This window comes from Carcharodon carcharias, chromosome 1 (genome assembly GCF_017639515.1).
Source record: "Carcharodon carcharias isolate sCarCar2 chromosome 1, sCarCar2.pri, whole genome shotgun sequence".
NCBI lineage: Eukaryota > Metazoa > Chordata > Chondrichthyes > Lamniformes > Lamnidae > Carcharodon > Carcharodon carcharias.
This window is the reverse complement of record NC_054467.1, coordinates 210731155-210756066: the sequence shown is the minus strand read 5'-3', so window position 1 is coordinate 210756066 and position 24912 is coordinate 210731155. Positions and strand designations below refer to the sequence as shown.

General features: G+C 44.5%; 1 protein-coding gene across 1 annotated transcript in view; it reads right to left on the bottom strand.

Annotated features, from left to right (window-relative positions):
- Positions 1-24912, bottom strand: part of LOC121282465 (complement C1q tumor necrosis factor-related protein 3-like) — a 53884-nt gene that overhangs the window by 6942 nt on the left and 22030 nt on the right. The window lies entirely within an intron of this gene.

The window sequence follows — 24912 nt, the reverse complement described above, 5'->3', positions numbered from 1 at the left end:
AAGAGGCCCTTTGGCCCATCGAGTCTGCCCGGACACGTGAGAAACACCTGACCTACCTACCTAATCCCATTTACCAGCACTTGGCCCATAGCCTTGAATGTTATGATTTCTCTGTCTTTAAAAATTAACTATTCAAAATGTTGAGACTCGTTCCTTCAGTTATTAATTGTTGTTAGAGATATTAAAATTCTTTACAAATGTTTAATTTTTTTCTTTCCTATTGTCTCTTTTCTCTCTCTTAATCCAAACTTTCCCCCCTCTCTTTATTTCTCTTTCTGTGTCTGATTCGGCATTGAAGTCACTCACTTTAATTTACATTTCCTTCTCAGTCCTTGTGTTGTTTATTTCTGAACCCTTCAGTCTGATTAGTTAAGAAGCTATACAGTTGCTTACTCTGTTCACTGACATCTCACATGCCTGATTTCCCATACTGTGATAATATGAGCTTGCACTTACAGCAATAATTTTAAAACTTAAATACCTTAGACCAATAAAATAAATTTGCACCTTGAAACCTGATACTGTAACTTTTAGTTAATTATTATGTATCATTCTTGCATTGATCTGAACCTTAGTATTACTATGAATTTCTAAAAGAATAGCTTGAATATCTTGAATATTTTTGTTTAATATCTAAGGTAGTCATATATTTCATAGAAAACAATTCGGTGATTGAATGTAGAACATTTAGGTCATTTGCGATTCTTAATAGACATATCACAACCTGCAAACATGTATGCTTTAGAATACTTTTCTAAAGCCATAATTTAAATGTCTTTACTTTGTAGAAAATTGAAACATGTTAATGCCTCAGTAACAAATTGAATGCTTATGGGTACTTTTTGCTATGTGATATTCCTTCCAATCTTCCCGTTCTTTCCCATCCTCTAATGCCAGCTCTGAACAAATGTTGTACACATCTATTCTGCTAAAAGTTTTTAGAATAAGCTCATAAATCAAGGCTTACTAAGCAAACCCACCATAATAAAATATGTTTTACCTGTTTACTCCATGCAGTAATATTAGAAGAATAAAAGCAAGTATTGCGGATGCTGGAGATCTAAAATTAAAACAGAAAGTGCTGGAAAAACTCAACCAGCCTTGCAGCGTCTGTGCAGCGAGAAACAGAGGTAACATTTCGAGTCCAATGAGGACTCTTCTTTGGTTCCGAAGAATCATATTGGACTCAAAATGTTAATTCCATTTCTTTCTCCACAGATGCTGCCAGACCAGCTGAGTTTTTCCAGCACTTTCTATTTTTATTTCAATAATATCAGGAGCTTGAAAAAAATAGTAACCATTTAATTCATGCTAATGGATCAAGTTGCTATAACATGCATAATAATTACCTCTCCCCAAACAAATGCTTTACTTCTACCTGAATATATTGACAGCAATCTGAGAAATCTTAAGAGCCAGGCCAATTCTTGCAATTCCAAAGGAACCCGACCAGTATTTGCTGGGTTTAGCCACCGGGCAGTTACGGTCTCCAACATTAAGTAAGCAGCTGGTGTTGCTAGCTGGGAGAATTCGCATTCTGACCCGAGCTAAGTGTAGCGCTCTCCACAACAAACGTGTGGCCAAGGTGCACGTGGGACAAATCACAATAAGTAAATGTAATGTTTCACCTTCACTTTGAGCTTGAAAAAATACCAAACAGTCTGGGGAGATTCATTGAGAACAAACAGCCCACCCACTGGGTGGAATCATTCATGCCCGTTGGCGTTGGGCGTGCTCGGCACGATATGGCGAGACGGCCAGAAATCAGTTTCAGGACATCATGAAACCAGTTTGTGATCGCCCGCTCAGTCCGATGGCGGGCTACGTTTCCTGCCTTCAGACGTCAGGAACCTCAATGTAATACATCTGCATATCATTATAAGGCCAGCCGCTGGAATCATCCTCTCCACTGGATGGTCCACCCACATCAGCATACACTGATGTGTTTCACAACAGCATATATAAGGCGTGCACTTGGCAGGCTGCACTTTGAGAGGAACTCAGAGGTGAGTACACAGTAACATTGTGCAGCGCTTGCCTCAGTTGCCTATTGGACTTCAAGGTTGAGGTGCGTTGGAGGCATGGGGGCAAGGGCTACCATTTGGTTGAGGTGATTTGGGCGTGGGGACAAGGGCCAGTTGAAGGTAGTGCACAACCACATGCGGGGTGGGAGGGAGGGAAGCTGCCAGGCGTTAGGGGAAACCTATATGAAGTGACCACTCCTCTGCAGCTGAGACAGTTCAGATGCAGCCACAGTGACATGCATGGATTTGGGCCTCTAGCTTCTCTGCCAACTCAAGCAATGCAGAGGCATGAAATTGCAACCAAGTGCTCCACAGCTTTTCAATCCGTGGTCAGAGAATGCAAACTAATGAGCATTTTAGTGGACTGCACAACAGTTGGACAACTGCACACATTGTACAGTTGCCTTGCTAAAGCTAGGTGTGGAGCAGTCACTGGTGGATGCACCTACAGCCCCTTGCAATGTTATCATCCTGGTTTGGATCAGTCTCCCCCATGGTTCAAGCTAACAATACAGCCTTGCAGTGCGGGTTAAGAGAATGCCTGTGCCTGAGCTGAGAGCACTGCAGTTCAGTGGGTGAAGCTGTCGCCAATCAATCAGGCGGAGTGGGGCAGTGGTGGGTGGGGTTTCAGGTAGCCTTGCAGAGCACTAAACTCTAGCCATCCAAGTAGTGGCCAGTGCTCTCCGGAATGCATTAAAGGGCCTTCAGACTTAACCAAGAGATGTTCTTAGAACACCCAAGCTAACCCATGTGTCTCGCTCTATCATCCTGTAAGAGGATTACATCAGGAGCATGGAGCCTGGTGAACTAGCTATATGCCCTGTGATGCACAGAGAGTGGAGAAGACAGAGAAGAGAGCGACAGAGGCACCTGGCTGCCCAGAGGGAGGAGCAGCACCCTCAGGAGGAGGGGAGACTGGGGCTCCCGCACACACTGAAGAGCCACAGCGAGCCATCATTGGTTGGTGTCTAGCTAGACCCAGGGTCCAAAGATGCCGCCTTTCATTCCTACAGATGACTGAGAACCAGTGTTGCCAAAGACTATGCATGTCTAGTGAACTGGTTGGTCAAATCTCCCACCCGCTGCAGGATTTGGTGCCACAGGGACATGAAGGGTGTCCACTGGCAGTGACCGTGAAAGTGACCACGGCACTCAATGTTTATGCAAGTGGCTCCTTTCAGGGCTCCACAGGTGACCACTGTGAGATATCACAAGTCTCCGCTCACAAATGCATCCATGAGGTCACGGATGCCATCTTCGTGAGGGCACACAACTTTGTGAGTTTCGTCTGGGACCAGGAGAACCAGGATGCAAGAGCAATCGGATTTGCCCCGATCTCAGGTTTCCTACAGGTGCAGGGTGCCATTAACTGCGCTCTTGTGGCGTTCAGATCTCTGTCGCAACAAGGGCTCTACAATGTCAATCAAGGGCTTCCATTCACTGAATGTGCAGCTGGTGTGTGACCACCGCAAATACATCTTGCAGGGCTGCGCACGGTTTCCAGGGAGTGTGCATGACTCCTACATTTTCAGTCGATCACAGATCCCTGCAGTCTTCCAGGGTCCACAGAAGTTGCAGAGTTGGCTCCTTGGGGGCAAAGGCTACCCACAGAGGACCGTGCGGCGGCCTCAGACTGCAGCAGAGTGAAGGTATAACGAGGCTCATGCTGCAACTCGCAACTTGGTGGAGCAAAGCATCGGGATTCTGTAAATGTGGTTCCAGTGCCTGGACCAGACTGGTGGAGCCCTGCAATATAGTCACAGAGGGTGTCACACATCTTCATCACCTGTTGCACCCTTTACAACCTGGTGCTGCAATGGGGAGAGGAGCTGGTAAAAGAGGAGCTGGAGGTCACCTCCAATGAGGCGGACACCAACGAGGATGAGTATGAGGATATCCTCGAAGGTGACGATGATGGCGATGAGGCCCTCTCAATGGCCAGATAAGGCAGGCACAATCGTGAGGTCTGCATTGCTGCTAGATTTGTGGAGGATGATGACAACAAGCAGTGAGGAGATGCCATCGGATCCTCACATAGCATCTATGAACGTTTGACTCTAATCTGGCTTATGGCAACGCTCATACCCTCTGTGATAATGCTCCTGACATTAAGATGCAGTGGAGGCCCTAATAGTCACTCGATTGCAGGAGGATGGTGACGACATGCAATGAGAACACTCCATAGATCTTCACATAGCTTCTGAGAATGTCTGACTCCTGTCTTGCTGAGGGCACCTTGTTGGGGCTCTGCGATCAGGTCATATCATGGAGACGCAGCCATGAAACTTTAAAAGCACCTGATCTTTTGTCCAGCTTCAGTACCTGAGCCCTTTCAGGAGCACAGAGTCATTGGTCACAGATGCTAAAGAGATGAGGGCCAGCCCCACATTAAAGGTACTGAGAGCACACAGAAACAATGATGGAACTCCTTGCTGCCTGCCCACGACATTCTGGGAGCAATGACGAGCACTGCCGAGGTGCAGGCAACAGTAATATATCCAGGGAGGTGAGGCTGGGCCATCACTTTGGCCTGAAGTCTGCACAGAGCACAGGGAAGAGCCCTGGGCTGAGACATCTGCCTTTACCTTGTGCAGAAAGTTTTCACATTGAGTGACATGAATACTGCTTATCAGAACAAGGAGCCATAGACAGGGAAACGTTCTTTGGAGTTTATTTACAATAGTGATCATTATGTACAAGTGAATAACACCCATGACCAGGCTGTGCAACTATATCTTCTTAACTGTCCTAACTCTGCTGCTACGTCTTGGTGCTCCCTGGACATCCACAGCATAGGTGGAGGCAGCCTGCTGACTGCTATGCAGTGTTGTCTGTGATGACATTGACAGGCGTCCTCAGGAGGGCCGAGACCTGAGGGCCCTGGCATGCTTTCAGGGTCCTGCTGTGTGGCAGTGGCACCCTCCTTGGCCTGTGGATCTAGAGCTGCTGAGGTCACAGGAAGAATGGATTTGGATGGGCTGGACACAATCGGAGTCACCTGGATGGATGGCCATGGAGTGTGCGCCTGCTGATCCTCCTCCAAATGGGTGCCCGAGGGCCCCAGGCTGACTCTTTGAGGAGAAGAGGTAGCTGGAATGAGATCGGACTGCCCTGCACCCCTCTTACTTACACAGTGTTAGAGGCCAACTATGGCCTCAGCAATGGAGTTGAGCCTATGCAGCAGTGCAGGAGCAATACCTTGGACCAAGGTCCCATGGCAGTCACCACCTAATCAGTGTTGACCTCAGTGCATTGCAATGCTGGCACTATTAACTCAGCCTGAAAGCGGACGGACTCCCTCCATCGTGCCTTGCAATCCGAGGAATGCAGCGGACATCCCTTCCTGATGTTCCCGAGCTTGCCCTTGCAGCTCAAGCAACTGTGACATGGCTGAGTCCAGAGGCTCGTCATCTGACATGGACTCAGCAACATTTTGGTCTCCAGCATCCTCTGAGTGCTGGGGACCTGGGAAGCCCCTGCCGCTGCCTGCTGTGGATCGGACTGTGCGATGTGCTCACCAGATTGTGATCCTGAGGCTACTGTAAAGCTAGGTCCCACCGAGGTGTGTGTTTCTGCGCGGGTGGAGGGTTTGGGTGAGCGCTGTGACAGGGCTTCATGGAGGGTTTCGGCAAATTCCTCTTCGGAGCTTCCCTCGTGGCTTGATTGAAGGCCCTGTGTTGTGGACTCTCTTGGCTGTTTCCCAGGTGTGCCTGCGGAAGCAAGGAGAGACAATTAGTGCATGACAGTAGCCTGTGAAACAGGACACAGCACTCACAGCATGGTTGTCTGATGTATATTGCACTGCTGGATCTTCACTTGGTAGAGCACCGCCAACCTCACCATCAGCTCAGGACCGGTCCAGAGCATTGCTGGTCAGCTGGATGACTCTGTTTTAAAGGACCATGATTTCAGGCATTCCTCCACCAGTCTGTGACATCTCCCTCTTGTGTTCCAGCTTGTCCTGCATGAATAAAGGTGGAGAAAGTGTAAGCAGGATGCCTGCCAGTCCAGATGATAAGTATGCCTGGCAAGTCTGGGTGGTGAGTGGTCTCATGGACAGGTTGAGGACAATGAAGGTGTGTGTGAGAGAATGGTGATGTCCCTTGAACTGGCAGTGAGTGAGGGCCTGGTGGATGTGTGATGGGTTTGTGAGTGTGAGAGTTGAGAGTGATGAGAAGAGTGATTTACCTTTGCAGAACAGAGGAGATCATTCATCCACTTGCGGCACTGGGTGGCTGTCCTCTTTTGCTGGGCATTGGTGCTGACCGCCACTGCCACTGCCTCCAAGCCAGATTGAGGATGTTGCTGCCCATCCTGTGGCCAAGGTGGTAAAGGACATCAAAGCTGGCCTGCACTGTCTCCAAAAGGTGCTTGAGGGGCGCGTCATTGAACCTGGGGGTTGCAGTCTTTTTGCCTATCGGGGCCATGTCTTCCATGCATCAGTTGTGGGCTGGAAGCACTGAAGTGTGCACATGGCTGTACATTAAATATGGTGCCTGATGTGATGTAGCGGTAATGTGATGGCGTGGTGGGTTAATGAAAGCCCGCCTGCCATGGAAACGGCGTGTTTCCCGGGAATGTGTAATTAATGCAGTGGGTTTGGGGCAATTTGTGTGAAGCCACCATTGTGGCCGATGGGTAAATTGCTGTTTTTCCCCCCACTACCTCACTTAATGCAAATCTGTGACAATTCTACCCACTGTCTATGAAATTAGAAAACTTTAACCAATATCAGAACTATCTTCCACCCTGCTCCTTCAGTCCCCAGCCATAACAAAGCCACAGAAAGGCAAATCAAGCAAGTTTCTTCAGTCTCTAGATCTACATTGCTGCTGGTGCAAAACAGCAATGTCTCTGCCAAGTATTGTGCAACCTAGAGATACAGTGGATTCATAAAATAGGTATGCAAATACACATACTTCAGAATTCAATTCAAAAGCAGCAAGATTATAAACACAAATAAAAAATGTCTATAAAATAATTAAAGGTCTTGATAATGTGCCTATTGATAGGATATTTAGTTTAACAGACTCAAGAGGGCCAGGGATATGAGTTTAAACTATGTAAGTGTAGGAGTAGACCATATGTTAGGCAGAGAGTGATGAGTGTCTGGAATACATTGATAAAAACAAAAAACTGCGGATGCTGGAAATCCAAAACAAAAACAGAATTACCTGGAAAATCTCAGCAGGTCTGGCAGCATCAAAGGGTCATGAGGACTCGAAACGTCAACTCTTTTCATCTCTGCCGATGCTGCCAGACCTGCTGAGTTTTTCCAAGTAATTCTGTTTTTGTTCTGGAATACATTGCTGGCTGGTGAGGTGGGTGTTGACTCTCTGTATGCCTTCAAGAGGATGCTGGAGCAGTTCCTGACTGGGGCAGGGAGCACATCATATATAAAGGAAGTAACTTTATAGATAACACGAGGGCCATGTGATCTCCTGGGCTAATCTTGATTATTTGAGGGGGTCAAAGAAGAATTTTCCAGAGTAACTTTCTCTTATTGGGCTTGCATTTTTTCCCTGACTTGTTGCTTCTCCCAGGATATTACATGGTTGAGTGCAGGGGTGGGGGGCTGAGGTGGGGTTGGGGGCCAGCGGTACGGTGAGTGGAGGGGTGGTGTTGGTGGCATCAGGCAGTATCTAGTCATGATGTTCCAGCCATCATGATGTGGTGCAGGCTGGATGGGCCAGTTAGCCTTTCCTGTCTACATTTTTGTATGTTTGTACACCAGTAGAGATAAATAAACGATAGCTCTTGACTGAGTAACAGCAACCATGAAAACTTTAAGCAAAGCATCGCAATTGGGCATCAGTGAATTGCAGATAACATACAACTAGATAGATATTGTGGAGTTTAGTTTGATTCATATTTGCAGGGAGCTGGAGAGAAAGTTTCAGAAAGTTAAATGAGTTTGATGATGTTTATGAAAGAGTAGGTTATATTCAGATATGACAACCTTAATGGTCTTTTCCCACTTAATAATTACTTATGTTCTTGAGTTCTCTTATTTATTTCTGGTTTCTTTGTCACTTAATTCCCTGCTTCTCCACTTTAATGAAATTGTATTTATAGAGTTTGCTAGTTTCATGAATTAACTGAAGGTTCTGTATTATTCTAATTATCTGCTCACTTAACATTCAGCATCAGTGACTTCTCTCAAATGAATAATTTTTGACTGGTTACAAATTGTAATTTAACATACTCTCCAAAATGTTGAGAATGACTCATTGCTAAAAGCAACAAGGTATCAAGTTAAATGATCCAGATGTGAAAATGTCATATGCCATTCATGGCTTCAATTAGTAATAAAACATTAAATAATGATCTGTTACATTGCTAACTGATCCGCTAATCACTCTACAAAACAATATGGAGTGCAAAAGCTTCAAAACAAGGGCTCATGCTTTCTTCTGTTTGTAAAGAAATCAGGAGAAATGTTTGTCTTCTCAGTAATTTAAGATCATGTAACATGACTGCCAGAACAATTTTCAAGCATGCAGACTCTAAGGCTGGAATTTTATTAGCAACAAAGGATATAGAAGCAAGGTGCCTGTAATAATAATCCTCTCAACACTTCCCCAGCAGCCAAAGATTCACGTAATGGGGAGAGAATTCAGAAATCTGGAATGCAAAGGGACTTGGGAGTCCTAGTCCAGGATTCTCTTAAGGTTAACTTGCAGGTTAATGCTATTTGGCATTTATTTTGAGAGGACTGGAATAGAGGACTAGAAGGCTCTGGTCAGACCACATTTAGAATATTGTGAGCAATTTTGGGGCCCATATCCCAGGAAGGATGTGCTGGCCCTGGAGAGGGTCCAGAGGAGGTTCACGAGTATGATCCCAGGAATGAAAGGCTTAACATATGAGTAATGTATGAGGACTCTGGGTCTATACTCGATGGAGTTTAGAAGGATGAGGGGGGATCTGATTGAGACTTCCAGAATACTGAAAGGCCTGGATAGAGTGGACGTGGAGAAGAGATTTTCATTAGTAGGAGAGACTAGGACCCGAGGGCACAGCCTCGGAGTAAAGGGAAGACCTTTTAGAACGGAGATGAGGAGAAACTTCTTTAGCCAGAGAGTGGTGAATCTATGGAATTCATTGCCACAGAAGGCTGTGGAGGCCAGGTCATTGAGTGTATTTAAGACCGAGATAGGTAGGTTCTTGATTGGTAAGGGCATCAAAGGTTACAGGGAGAAGGCAGGAGAATGGGGTTGAAAAACTTATCAGCCACAATTGAATGGCGGAGCAGAATTGATGGGCCGAATGGCCTAATTTCTGCTCCTATGTCTATGGTCTTATGGTGATCATTGTAAATGTCAAACTTATTAATCAGAGCAAGTATGAAGGACAATAGCTCAAGAAAATTTGATAAGAGCTTCTTTTAGTTTCATAAACTTTGTTTTCCAGAAGGTGTTAAGATTTTGGTGGGCGAAGCCTTCTCTTAATTTGGAGATGAGATGAGAAATATTAATGTATAATTACTCGACAATGAATGCAAGGGGAATAATATAGGTGATGCAGCAACAGTAAAGCACGAATATTGCTGCAAAATTGTAGGGACATGAAGGAAATTAGTATTTGCTGAAGATATATGCAAAAAAAACAGGAACAGAGGAGTGAACACAGCATGCCGTCAGTGGGAAAACTTGCTACAAATCAATTTCACACCCACCTTGCAACAAGGTGAGGATTGCATAGGATATATGGCACAGAAACAGGCCATTCAGCCCAACTAATCCATGACTGTGTTTATGCTCCAGTTGTGACTCCTCCCATCTATCCTCATCTAAATCTCCCATCGTAACCCTCTATTCTCTTCTCCCTCATATGCATTTCTAGTTTTTCTGGAGTGCTGCTTTGGGCTGAATTAGATTGCTTCAGTTGGAATTTGGTGAGAGAGGGGCTTTTAAGGGTTACTTTCTATCTAAAGTCTAATATTTCTTTAATTTAGCAACTAACAAAAAGTTGCTCTTTGGGTTGAGAGAAGGTGAATTTTAGTCCAGCTTTAAAATAGTGGTTATATAAGCTCTGCTTGTAGCAGGGGAGGCGGTGGCATAGTTGCTGGGCTAGTAATCCAGAGACCCAGTCATGCTCTGGGCAGCAGGGTTTGAATTCCGCCATGACAAATGGTGGGATTGAATTCAATAAGAGTGTGACTCCAGACCCACAGGAATGTGGTTGACTCTTAAATGCCCCCCGAAATGTCCTAGCAAGCCGCTTAATTGGAACAAGAAAGGGATGAAACCAGAAGGATTGCCCAGCATTGATCTCAGCCTGGTTGATCCTGCAAAGTCCTCCTTACTAACATCCAGGGGCTAGTGCTGAAATTGGGAGAGCTGTCTTATGGACTAGCAACAGCCTGACATAGTCATCCTTATGGAATCATACCTCAGAGATAATGTTCCAGGACAGCCCCAGAAAAGGTGGTGGCACAGTGGTATACAGTCGGGAGGCCAAACATGGGCAAGGAAAACTCCTGCTGATTACCCCATACTGCCCACCCTCAGTATCATGAATCAGTACTCCATGTTGAACACCACTTGGAGGAAGCACTGAGAGTGGCAACAGCACAGAGATGTGCTCTGGGTGGAGGACTTCACTGTCCATCGCCAAGAGTGGCTTGGTAGCACCCAGCTGGCTGAGTCCTAAATGACATAGCTGCTAGACTGGGTCTGCGGCAGGTGGTGAGGGAAAAACATACAGGGCCAAGCGATCCCACAACAAACGGATCAGATCTAAGCTCTGCAGTCCTGCCACATCCAGTTGTGAATGGTGGTGGACAATTAAACAACTCACTGGAGTAGATGGCTCCACAAATATCCCCATCCTCAATGATGGAGAAGCCCAGCACATCAGTGCAAAACATAAGGAGTTTGCTACAATCTTCAGCCAGGAGTGCTGAGTGGATGATCCATCTCGGCTTCCTCTGGAGGTCCACAACGTCTCAGATGCCAGTCTTCAGCCAATTCGATTCACTCCACATGATATCAATAAATGGCTGAAGGCACTGTATATTGCAAAGGCTATGACCGTGACAATATTAAAGACTTGTGCTCCAGTACTTGCCGTGCTCCTGGCCAAGTTGTTCCAGTACAGCTGCAACTCTGGCATCTACTGATCTATGTGGAAAATTGCCCAGGTATGTCCTGTACAGAAAAAAGCAAAATAAATCCCACCTGTCCAGTTACCGCCGCATTAGTCTACTCTCAATCACCAGTAAAGTAATGGAAGGGTCCTAAACAGTGCTATCAAGTGGCACTTGCTTAGCATTAACCTGCTCTCTGATGCTCAGTTTGGATTCTGCCAGGGCCACTCAGCTCCTGACCTCATTACAGCCTTGGTTCAAACATGGACAAAGGAGCTGAACGCCCGAGGTGAGGTGAGAATGACTGCCCTTGACATCAAGGCAGCATTTGACAGAGTGTGGCATCAAGGAGCCCTAGCAAAGCTGGAGTCATTGGGAATCTGGGGGAAAACTCTACGCTGGTTGGAGTCATACCTAGCACAAAGGAAGATGGTTGTGGTTGTTGGAGGTCAATCATCTCAGCTCCAGGACATCACTGCAGGAGTTCTTCAGGATAGTGGCTTCGGCCCAACCATTTTCAGCTGCTTCATCAATGACCTTCCTTCCATCATAAGGTCAGAAGTGGGGATGTTTGCTGATGGTTGCACAATGTTCAGGACCATTCAGGACTTCTCAGATACTGAAGCAGCCCATGTACAAATGCAGCAAGACCTGGACAATATCCAGGCTTGCGCTGACAATTGGAAAGTAACATTCGTGCCAATCAATCACCATCTCCAACAACAGAGAATTCAACCATCGCCCCTTCATGTTTAATGGCATTACCATCGCTGGATTCCCCACTATCAACATCCTGGGTGTTACCATTGGCCAGAAACTGAACTGGACTAGCCATATAAATACTATGGCTACAAGAACAGGTCAGGGGCTAGGAATTGTGTGACGAGTAACTCACCTCCTGACTCCCCAAAGACTGTCCACCATCTACAAGGCACAAGTCAGGAGTGCGATGAAATACTCTTCACTTGCCTGGATGAGTGCACCACCCATAACATTCAAGAGGCTTGATACCATCCGGGACAAAGCAGCCCACTTGATTGGCATCACACCCACCGATGTTCACTCCCTCCACCACCAACGCACAGTAACAGCAGTGTGTACTATCTACAAGATGCACTGCAAGAATTCACCAAGGCTCCTTCAACAGCACCTTCCAAACCCATGATCACTACCATCTAGCAGGACAAGGGCAGCAGATAGATGGGAACACCTCCATCTAGAAGTTCCCCTCCAAGTCACTCACCATCCTGTCGCTGGATCAAAATCCTGGAACTCCCTTCCTAACAACAGTGTAAGTGTACCTACACTACGTGAACTGCAGCGGTTCAAGAAGACAGCTCACCGCCACCTTCTCAATGGCAACTAGAGGTGGAGAATAAATGCTGGCCCAACCAACAAATCCCACATCCCTTGAGTGAATAAAGAAAAAAAAAGCTACAGCTAGTAGATTAGTTAACTGGCTTAAATAGGTTTTCAGAAATAGATTCAGACAGCATGAAAGTAAGCCATCTACTGTGCTGCTTTTGTCTGCACTGTAATGATACTTTGGGCTGCATTAGAGTGCTTCAGTTGGAGTTTGGTGAGAGAAGGAGTTCCCTGAAGAGGAGGTGATCCTTTCATTTTCTACCTCTTCTAGTAAGAAGAATGGTGGCCTTGCTAAATAGAACCTGGTAAGTATTTCTTCTGTCCTTAGCATTCTCTAAACTTGAGGAAGTAAAAGTAAAGGGAGTAATTTAAGGATAAGTCATGGCAGGGCAGCTTGGCCATGTAGAATGCTACTCCTTTGCAATGTGGGAAGTCAGGGACACTTCAAGTGTCCAGGGCGACCATGTGCACAGTAAGTGTTTCCAGCTGCAGCTACTCAAAATCCATGTTTCGGAGCTGCAGCTGCACCTGGAGTCACTGTGGAGCATCTGCAAGGATGAAATCATCATGGATAGCATGTACAGTCAGGCAGTCACACCGCAAGTAAAGAGTCCACAGGCAGAAAGGGAATGGGTGACCATCAGACAGAATAAAAGCACCAGGCAGGTAGTGCAGGAGTCCCCTGGGTCCGTCTCCCTCTCCAACAGATTTTCCATTTTGCATACTGTCACAGAGAGATGGTTTCTCAGGGGAATGCAGCAAGAACCAAGTCCATGGCACCATGAGTGGCTCAGCTGCACAGAGAAAGGGAAGGAAGAGTGGGAGAGCAATTATAATAGGGGATTCTATCATAAGGGGAATAGATAGATTTTTCTGCGGTCGCAGACATGATGCCAGGGTGGTATGTTGCCTCCTGGTGACAGGGTCAAAGATGTCACTGAGCGGCTGCAGGATATACTGAAGGGGGAGAGTGAACAGCCGAGGTTTTGGCCCATATCAACACCAACAACATGGGTAAAAAGAGGGATGAGGTCCTGAAAGCAGAATATAGGGAGCTAGGAAATAAATTATAAAGCAGGACCTCAAAGACAGTAATCTCAGGATTATTCCCAGAGCCACATACCAGCGAGATCAAGAATAGGAGAATAGTCTAGATGAATGCATGGCTGCAGAGATGGTGTAGGAGGGAAGAATTTAGATTCCTGAGGCATTGAGACTGATTCTGGGGAAGATGGGACATGTACAAGCTGGATGGGTTGCACCTTAGCAGACCGGGACCAATATCCTCGAAGGGGTATTTGCTATCACTGTGAGGGAGGGTTTAAACTAGATTGGCAGGGGGATGGGAACCTGAGCGGGGAGACACAAGAGAGGGAAACAAAGATAGGAATTAAAGACAGGAAAATTCAAAGCAAAAGTAGAAGGCAGAGGAAACAAGGGCTAACAACAAATTGGGCCATGGTACGAAAAAAGATGTTAAAAGGACAGGTCTAAAGGTATTGTATCCGAATGCTTGGAGCATTTGCAATAAGGTAGATGAATTAACAGCGCAAATAGATGTAAATGGGTACAATATGTTTACTATTACTGAGACATGGCTGCAGGGTGACCAAGGCTGAGAACCGAATATCCAAGGGTAATCAATATTTAGGACGGAGAGACAAAAGGGAAAAGGAGGTTGTTATTTAAGGATGAAATTGGTGCAATAGTGAAGGAGGATATTGGCTCAGAAAATCTAGATGTAGAATCAGTCTGGGTGGAGTTAAGAAGCAACAAGGGGTGGAAAACATTAGTGAGAGTTGTCTATAGGCCTCCAAACTGCAGTGAGAAGGTAGGGGATGTGTTAAACAGGAAATTAGAGATGCATGTAACAAGAGTACTACAGTAATCATGGGTGACTTTAATCTACACATAGGCTGGACAAGCCAAATTAGCAATAATACTGTGGTGAATAAATTCCTGTAATGTGTACAAGATGGTTTTTAAACCAGTATGTCGAGGACTGACTAGGGAACAAGCTATCCCGGATTTGGTATTGTGCAATGAGAAGTGTTTAATTAATAACCTTGTTGTGCAGAGTCCTTTAGTGGACAGTGACCATAATATGATAGAATTCTTCATTAGGATGAAAAGTGATGTAGTCCAATCTGAAACTAGGTTCTAAATCTAAACAAAGGAAACTACAAAGGTATGAAGAGTGAGTTGGCTAAGATAGGTTGGGGAACTTCATCAAAAGGCATGACAGTGGATAGACAATGGCTAATATTTAAGGAACTAATGTATACATTGCAACAGTGATATATTATTTTCCAGTGCGAAAACACAACAGGAAAAGCAGCCCAACCATGGCTAACAAAAGAAATTAAGGGCAGTATTAGATCCAAAGAGGAGTCATATAAAGTTGCTAGAAAAAGTAGCAAGCCTGAGGATTAGGAGCAGTTTAGAATTCAGCAAAGGAAGACCAAGAAATTGATTCAGAGGTGAAAAATAGAGTAGGAGAGTAAACTTGCAAGAAACATATAAGGGTAACCAAGCTTATGAAAGCTTCTATAAGTATGTAAAAAGAAAAAGGTTAGTGAAGACAAATGTAGGTCCTTTACGTTCTGGAAATGGGAGAATTTATAACAGAAAACAAGGAAATGGCAGAGCAATTAAACAACTACTTTAGTTCTGTCTTCATGGAGGAAGACACAAAACTTCCAAGAAATACAAAGGAACCAAGGGCCTGGTAAGAAGGAGAAACTGAAGGAAGTTAGTATTGCTAAAACAGTAATTACTGGAGAAATTAATGGAATTGAAAGCTGATAAATCACCAGGGCCTTATAATCTACATCCCAGGGTACTAAAGGAGGTAGCCATAGAAATAGTGGATGTGTCTGTTGTCATCTTCCAAAATTCTGTTGATTCTGGAACAGTCCTGGCAGTTTGGAGGGTGGCAAATGTAACCCCACTATTTCAAAAAGGAGGGAGGGAGAAAACAATGAATTACAGACTGATTAGCCTAACATCGGTAGCAGGGAAAATGCTAGAGTCTATTATAAAACATGTGATAAAGCATGGGCTTAGACAAAGCCAACATGGATTTATGAAAGGGAAAGCATGTTTGCCAAACCTACTGGAGTTTTTTGAGGGTGTAACTAGCAGAATAGATAACGGAGAACCAGTGGATGTGATGTATTTGGATTTCATAAAGCCTTTGATAAAGTCCCACAAAAGAGGTTAGGGTGTAAAATTAGAACACATGGGATTGGGGGCAATATATTGGCACAGATTGAGAAGTGGTTAGCAGGCAGGAATCAAAGAGTAGGAATAAACGGGTCTTTTTCAGAGTTGTAGGTGGTGGCTAATGGTGTACCGCAGGGATTAGTGCTTGGGCCCCAGCTATTCACAATATATATCGACGATTTGGATGAAGGAACCAAATTTAATATTTCCAGGTTTGGTGACGACACAAAACTTGGTGGGAATGTGGATGATGGCGTGTGCATTAAGAGGCTTTAAGGTGAGTTAGGCAGATTGAGTAAGTGGGCAAATACATGGCAGATGCAGTATAATGTGGATAAGTGTGAAGTTATCCACTTTGGTAGGAAAACAGAATGGCAGAGTATTATTTAAATGGTGATAGATGGACGTGGGTGTCCTTGTAAACCAATCACTGAAAGCAAGGATGCAGTTGCAGCAAGCAGTTATGAAGGCAAATGGTATGTTGGCTTTCATTACGAGAGGACTTGAGTACAGGAGCAAGGTTGTCTTACCACAGCTGTACAGGGCTCTGGTGAGACCACACCTGGAGTATTGTATGCCGTTTTGGTTTCTCTACCTATGAAAGGATATACTTGCCATAGAGGGAGTGCAGCGAAGGTTCACCAGACTGATTCCTGGGATCACAGGATTGTCATATGAGGAGAGATTGGGCCAACTAGGCCTGTATTCATTGGAGTTTAGAAGAATGAGAGGGGATCTCATTGAAACATGTAAAATTCTGACAGGGATGGACGGACTGGGTGCAGGGATGATGTTTCCTCTGGCTGGGGACCCTAGAAGAAGAGGTCATAGTCTCAGCTTACAGGGTAGACCATTTAGGACTGAGATGAGGAGAAACTTCTTCACTCAGAGGATAGCAACCTATGGAATTCTCTACCACAGAAGGCTGTGAAGGCCAAGTCAGTGAACATACTTAAGAAGGAAGTAGATAGGTTTCTGGACTCTAAAGGTGTTAAGGGGTATGAGGATAGCACAGGAGTATGGCGTTAAGATAGAGGATCAGCCATGATTATATTGAATGGCGGAGCAGGCCATAAGGGCTGAATGATCTACTCCTGCTCCTATCTTCTATGTTTCAATGTTTCCATTTAAATACATCTATACTATTCGCTTCTGCCACTCCCTGTGATAGTGAGTTCCACATTCTCACCAATCTTTGGGTAAAGACTTTTCTCCAGAATTCCCTATTGGATTTCTTGGTGATTATCCTATGTTCATGGCCTCAAGTCGTGCTGTTCCCCAGAAGAGGAAACATTCTCTCTGTATCACTCTATCAAATCTTTCATCATTTTAAAGACCTCTATGGCGTCACCCCGCAGCTTTCGGTTTTCAAGAGTAAAGAAAACCAGCCTGTCAATCCTTTCCTGGTATGTATGCCCACACATTTCTGGTATCATTTGGCAGGCCTCATTAACATGCTATTGTTTGACTTCCTGTCTGCTAAATCCAGTGGGATGTATAATGGGTATTATCCAACTTGCTCCCCTATCAAAATTGAATTTAATCCCCAAAACTTCTTAAGGCTGTTCGAGAGGAAAAGCTGGGAGATTGGATGAATGCACAAACTTGTGCTATGCTTCATATTCTATGATTTCCACAGACAGTGGTCATTCATAAGTGCCTAATAATGCATTTGATGACATTGAAGTACTCACATGAATAAATATGCACATTTACTTTTATCGACTATCTGCTCTGACCAAGGAGAAAAATTTAGCAAAGCCCAAAGAAGATAATTGGAATACAAATCATCAACCCATTTGAAGAAGTCAATGGCAAAGATGCATGCATTACAGGACATTTAGTGAACTTGAGGAAGAAGCATAGGGTGCAGCGCTTAGAAGTGAAAGGGACACAGTAATAACGAGCAGAATTTTTTGCTTGGCAAGCAAGCGTATACCTGACACTCTCAAGTGTAAAATAAGATGCGATGACATCAGGTGAGCGTCCCAACGTCATCGCACACTCATGCGATATTTTGGGCGGCGAGGGAGCACTAAACTTGGAATCGCACCTGCCGACAATTAAAAGGGCTGTTAAGCCCATTAATGCCGCAATTGACTGGGATTTTTCACTGCCCATCCAAAGTTACGATTGACAGGCAGGCGTATCGGCCAGGTGGCCTTTGCAAGGGCAGGATGAGGTTTCCGTCATTAAATTAAAAAATGTTTACTCAGAATTTTCATATTGTATATGATCAGGTGACTGCTTCTGATGCTTGGGCAATTTTTCTGGATTTCAAAGCCTGTCTTTATTGGATTTGAGTTCTTCAGCTCCCTGAGGCAGCTCCCTCTCTTCAAGGAGCTACCTGTGAGCACTCGCTCATGCCCGTGCTGACTTTGGCACTTGACCTCCTCCCACCCCCACTTCGGCAGCACTGTGCATTTCAGCACGCCTTTCATGCTGGCTGGCCGCTAATTGGCCAGCCAGTGTGAAATCGGGTTTGGGGGCCAATGCGAGTGGTGGGACATTTCCCAGCCATTCCCAGGCCCACAGACCACACCCACCTGCCAATCTCAAAAATCTGGCCAACATTTCAAAATGGGACAGGGATGAGATTCCTTCCTGAGTTGCATCTAGATACTGACTTTAGAGGGGCAGCTTCCCAGCTCTGATACAGCAGCCGGGGTTTTATGGCCCCGATGCGGTGGGAATGAGGCAGTAAAATGCAACGAGTCATTCTAAACTCCATTGACTTCAGCCAGAATGTAAAATCCTGCTGCCATAAAATTCCGCCCAGTGTCACAGCAACATTAATGAGTCACTTACAGACACTTTGTCTGCACAGGGGTGCTGTGTTTGGCCGCAGTAGAGAGCTTCAGTTGGAGATTGGCGACTGAGGGGGTTTAAGGGTTAACTTAAAGGTTAAATTATATCTAAAGTCTAGTCTTTCTTTAATTTAGCAATTAACTAAAAGTTGCTGTTAGGGTTGAAAGAAAGTGAGTTTTAGACCAGGGAGAAGAGAGCGATATTAAATGGTGCGAAAACAGAGGCCGGGATCAGAGAGGAGAGGCCAGTGAGAGTGGTATAAAAGGGTGCAATAAACAGAGGCCGAGACCGGAGAGGAGAGGTGTACCCTCAGGACCTTCAAGCGGTGGAATTCGAAGCGACATCATGATTCAAAAAGTGATGCGGCACAGGGGAAGTGGTTGACTGACAAATAGGGTCAGGTGAGTACTTCTACTTCTACATTTGCTCCTAATTAAACTGCTGCAGTCCATTAGCTTAAACAAAATGAGGTGAGGACTTTGGACTGTAGTGTGAATGTTTGGAGTGGAATAAGGCCCCTTTTTAAAGGGAATAACTAACGAGCTTAATCTAAAGGGAAGTCATGGCAGCAGAGCTCGCACCCATGATATGCTCCTTCTGCATTATATGGGAAGTCATGGACACTTCCTGTGTCCCAGGCAACCATATGTGCAGCTGCAGCTACTGGCTAACTGCATTCTGGAGCTCATGCTGCATGTGGATTCACTGTGGAGCATCTGTGATGCTGAGATTGTCGTGGACTGCCGTTTAGTGAGGTGGTTACACCACAGGTACAGGCTGAACAGGCAGAAATGGGATGGATGACCACTAGGCACAGTAGAAGAAGGCAGGTAATGCAGGAGTCCCCTGTGGCCATTCCCCTCTCTAACAGATATACTGTTTTGGATACTGTTGGGGGAGAGCAGTTTCTCAGGGGAAAGCAGCAGGAGCCAAGTCCATGGCACCACGGGTGGCTCTGCTGCACAAGAGGGGAGGAAAAAGAGTGGCAGGGATATAGTGATAGGGGATTCAATAGTAAGGGGAGCAGAGATGCATTTCTGTGGCTGCAAAAGAGACTCCAGAATGGTTTGTTACCTCCCTGATGCCAGGGTCAAGGATGTCACGGAGAAGCTGCAGGGCATTCTGAAGGGGGGAGGGTGAACAGCCAGTGGCCGTGGTACATTTTGGTACCAACGACATAGGTAAACAAAAGGGATGAGGTCCTACAAGCTAAACATAGGGAGTTAGTCTGTAAATTAAAAAGTAAGACCTCAAAGGTAGTAATCTCAGGATTACTACCAGTGCCACGAGCTAGTAAGTGTAGAAATAACAGGATATATCGGATGAATACATGGCTGAAGAAATGGTGGGGATTCAGATTCCTGGGACATTAGGATCTGTTCTGGGGAAGGTGGGACCAGTACAATCAGGAGAAGTTGCAGCTGGGCAGCACTGGGACCAATGCCCTCGGGGACGGTGTTTACTAGTGCTGTGGGAGAGGGTTTAAACTAGAATGGCAGTGGAATGGGAACCAGAGCAGGGAGACAGTGGAGAGGAAACAAGGCTAGAAACAAAAGGCAGAAAAGTAAGAAGCAAAAGTGGAAGGCAGAAAAAACAAGGGCAAAAAACAAATAGGGTCATAGTGCAAAATAAAGCTAAGGTGACTAACAAGGTTTAAAAAACAAGTCAAAAGGCATTGTATCTTAATGCGCTGAGCTTTCACAATAAGGTAGATGAATTAACAGCACAAATAGACATAAACAGTTATGATATAGTTGCAATTACGGAGACATAGTTGCAGAGTGACCAAGGATAGGAACTGAACATCCAGGGGTATTCAATATTTAGGAAGGACAGACAAATAGGGAAAGAAGGCGGAGTAGCACTGTTAGTAAAGGAGGAAGTCAATGCATTAGTGAGGAAGGATATTGGCTCAGAAAATCATGATGTGGAATCAGTTTGGATGGAGATAAGAAACATTAAGGGGCAGAAAACGACGGTGGGGGTTGTCTCTAGGCTCCCAAACAGTAATGAAAATGTAAGGGAAGGCATTAAGCAGGAAATTAGAGATGCATGCAATAAAGGTACAACTGTAATCATGAGTGACTTTAATCTATATGTAGATTGGACAAACCAAACTGGCAAAAACACTGGATTTCCTGGAGTGTGTACATGATTTTTTAGACCAATACATTGAGGAGCCAATTAGAGAGGAGGCTATCCTAGACTGGGTATTGTGCAATGAGAAAGGATTAATTAACAATCTTGTGGTGCCCTTGGGAAAGAACAATCATAAAATGATAGAATTGTTCATTTAGATGGAGAATGAAGAAGTTGAATCCGAAACTAGGGTACTGAATCTAAATAAAGGGAACTATGAGGGTTTGAGGTGCGAGTTGGCAATGATAGATTGGGGAACTTTACTAAAGGGGTTGACGATGGATAGGCAATGGCTAATATTTAAAGAATGTAGGCATGAATGACAACAATTATTCATTCCTGTCTGGTGCAAAATTAAAACAGAAAAGGTGGCTCAACTATGGATTACAAAATAAGTTAGGGATAGCATTAGATCCAAAGAGGAGGTATATAAAATTTCCAGAAAAAGCAGCAAGCTTGAGGATTGGGAGCAGTTTAGAATTCAGCAAAAGTGGACAAAAAGATTGATCAAGCAGGGGAAAATGGAGTATGAGAGTAAATTTGGAAGGAACATAAAAACTGACTGTAAAAGCTTCTATAAATATGTGAAGAAAAAAAGATTAGCAAAGACAAATGTAGGTCCCTTACAGTCAGAAACAGGGGAAATTATAATGGGGAACAAAGAAATGGCAGAAGATCAATCTTTTTGTCCACTTTTGCTGAATTCTAAACTGCTCCCAATCCTCAGGCTTGCTGCTTTTTCTGGAAATTTTATATATCTCCTCTTTGGATCTAATACTATCCCTAATTTATTTTGTAATCCATAGTTGAGCCACCTTTTCTGGCAGAAGAATTAAACATATATTTTGGTTCTGTCTTCACAAAAAAGAACACAAATAATTTCCAAGAAATATAAGGGAACCAAGGGTCTAGTGAGAGGGAGGAATTGAAGAAAATCAGTATTAGTAAAAAAATGGTGCTAGAGAAATTAATGGCATTAAAGGCTGAAGAATCCCCAGGGCCTGATAATCTATATCTCAGAGTACCAAAGGACATGGCCCTGGAAATATTGGATGCATTGGTGGTCATCTTCCAAAATTCTATAGACTCTGGAGCAGTTCCTACAGTTTGGAGGGTGGCAAATGTAAGCCCGCTATTTAAAAAAGGAGGGAGAGAAAAAACAGAGAATTACAGACCGGTTAGCCTAACATCAGCAGTGGAAAAAATGCTAGTCTATTATAAAACAGGTGGTAACAGAACACTTGGAAAGCGTTAATGGGATTACACAAAGTCAGCATGGGTTTATGAAAGGGAAATCATGCTTAACTAATCTACTGGAGTTTTTTGAGGATGTAACTAGTAGGAAGAACCAGTGGATGTGGTGTATTTGGATTTCAAGAAGGCTTTTGATAAGGTCCCACATTAGAGGTTGGTGGGCAAGATTAAAGCACATGGGATTGGGCGTAATATACTGGCATGGATTGAGAATTGGCTGACAGACCGGAAACAGAGAGTGGGAATAAATGGGTCTTTTTCTGATTGGCAGCTGGGGGCTAGTGGTGTACCACAAGGATCAGTGCTTGTGCCCCAGCTATTCACAATATATATAAATGACTTGGATGAGGGAACCAAATGCAACATTTCCAAGATAAATATAGATATATTGGGATTTGCAACATTTCTAAGTTAGCTGATGACACAAAACTGGGCGAGGTTGTGAGTTGTAAGAAGGATGCAAGGAGGTTTCAGGGCGATTTAGACAAGTTCTGTGTGTGTGGGCAAACACATGGCAGATGCAGCATTACGTGGATAAATGTGGAGTTATATGCTTCAGTGTGAAAAATAGAAAGGCAGTGCATTATTTAAATGGTGATATACTGGGAAATATGGATGTATAAAGGGATCTGGGTGTCCTTGTACATCAATCAATGAAAGTAAACAGGCAGGTGCAGCAAGCAATTAGGAAGACAAATGGTATGTTAGCCTTCATTGCAAGAGGATTTGAGTTCAGAAGTAGCGATCTCTTACTGCAGTTATACAAGGCCTTGGTGAGACCACACCAGGAGTATTGTGTGCAGTTTTGGTCCCCCAAGCTAAGAAAGGATATACTCGCCAGAGATGGAGTGCAGCGAAGGTTCACTAGGCTGATACCGGGGATGGCAGGATTGTGGTATGAGGAGAGATTGGTTCGACGTGGCCTGTATTCACTTGAGTTTAGAAGAATGAGAAGTGCATAACGTTCTAACAGGGCTAGACAGATGAGATGGATGGAGGATGTTTCCCCTGGTTGGGAAGTCTAGAACCAGGGGCCACAGTTTCAAGATATGGGGCAGGCCATTTAGGATTGAGATGAGGCAAAATTTCTTCACTCAGAGGGTGTTTAACCTGTGGAATTCTCTACCACAGAACGCTGTTGAGGCCGGGTCACTGAGTATATTCAAGAAAGAAATTGATAATTTTTTTTGAAATTAGGAGAAACAAGGTGTATGGAGAGAACGTTGGAATATGGTGTTGAGATAGAGGATCAGCCATGATCATACTAAATGGCGGAGCAGGCTCGAAGGGCAGAATTGCCTACTCCAGCTCCTAGTTTCTACAATTAGTGAGCCTGATGTCCAGACATCATGTGTTGTCACCACCCACATGAATGACGTCTTGCAGCAATGACTGTCTTCACAGCTGTCTGCACTTGAGCACATGATAACCCCAGTGGCAACTATAGAAGCTTCAGTTGCACATGTCAGAGACACAATAGGAAGATCTCTCATGGATGGTCATACTGTTGTTACAGAAACTTTGGGTTTCAACCTCCAAGAACCAATCCATGGGTGGTCCTTAAAGTGCTTGAAGAACAGTTACAAAGAACGAAATGGGAGGGATAGAAACCATCAGTTCTCCAAGGGGAAACAAGCAAAGTAGTTCATTCCTCAGATGCCCCTGTGGGCACTGGGAAGGACACAGTCACGCTGAAATTTAGTGCCATGGTGGCCAACACCACTATAGGTTGAGACACTGGAACTGGACATATTACAGGGAAATCCCTGAGGCAGCAAAACAACTAAACCAGTACTTCAGCGTAATTGTCACCATCATTGGCTGTCCCTCAATTCGAGAGTCATGTGTATTCAAGGTCATGCATTTCTACCATGGGTTTTCATGTGACAGAACAGGCCGATTCTTGACCCGCAGATCTTTGAGCATATGAGCAGGGTGTACCACAAGGTAGAAGGATCCAGAGTTTAGGATATACTTCCTTTCCTTTCTTTCTCTGCCACTGCTCAGCCTCATCGTTAAGACGTTGTGACTCAAAGACTGATGCAGCTTGATGGACAAGTGGTGGCCATTTTAAATGATTGATAGCAATCAATGCTGCTGCGCTTCAAAGAGAGCTTCAAAGTGTCTTTGAAGCATTTTCTTTGTCCTGCTGTGAAAATCTGGCCATTTGAGAACTGAGAAAACAAAACCTGGCAGGGGAGATGCTTTTCAGCCATCCGGACAAAGTGTCCAGTCCATCCAATTTGATTTTGCAGGAGATTTGCCTGAATGTTTGTGGAGCTGACTTCAAGAAGGACAGTATTATTTGTTCAATGGTACTCCCATTGAATCCAGAGGATGCAGTAGACAGTGCTGATGGAAATTCTCTCGCGCTCTTCTGTGTCACTGATACACAGTTGAGTTAACACTGCAGTGGAGTGTGGTGACAACAACATTTCTACACACTAGGACTTATGTTGACATATGTAGCTCTTGCTGTCAAACATTCATTGCTGTAGTTTGTAGAAGGCTGAGCCGGCACAGCTGACCTGGTTTTTTATCTCATCAATGCTAGCATTTTGAGAAAGGTAGCTGCCTTGGTATGAGAAGTGTTCAACATATTCTAGAGTCTCTCTTTCAACATATATAGGAGGTGGAATATTTGACTGACCAGGTGTGTGTTGATATATGAATTTTGTTTTGGCAACAATCAAAGCAGGCTGAGTTTCTTGTATGCAGAATTGAAGAAATTGAGAATGGCTTTCAGGTTTTATTGATGTGTCCAGGACTGGACAGGGCATCTGTCATTGGATGGGTAAGATGCCATCAGAGCGTGAAGTTGTCCTTTTAATTTGAACCATCCTTTCCTGGGGTGTGTACCAGATGTACAGGCAGAAGTTGCTGAGCTAAAATGGTGAAGGGTTGGGAATGATATGGGATTGACATCGTGAACTTCAAGATACATCTAAGTAATTCTTGTCAGATGGGTTGGGTTAAAATCTATCCTCAAATTTTTAAATTGAGTCA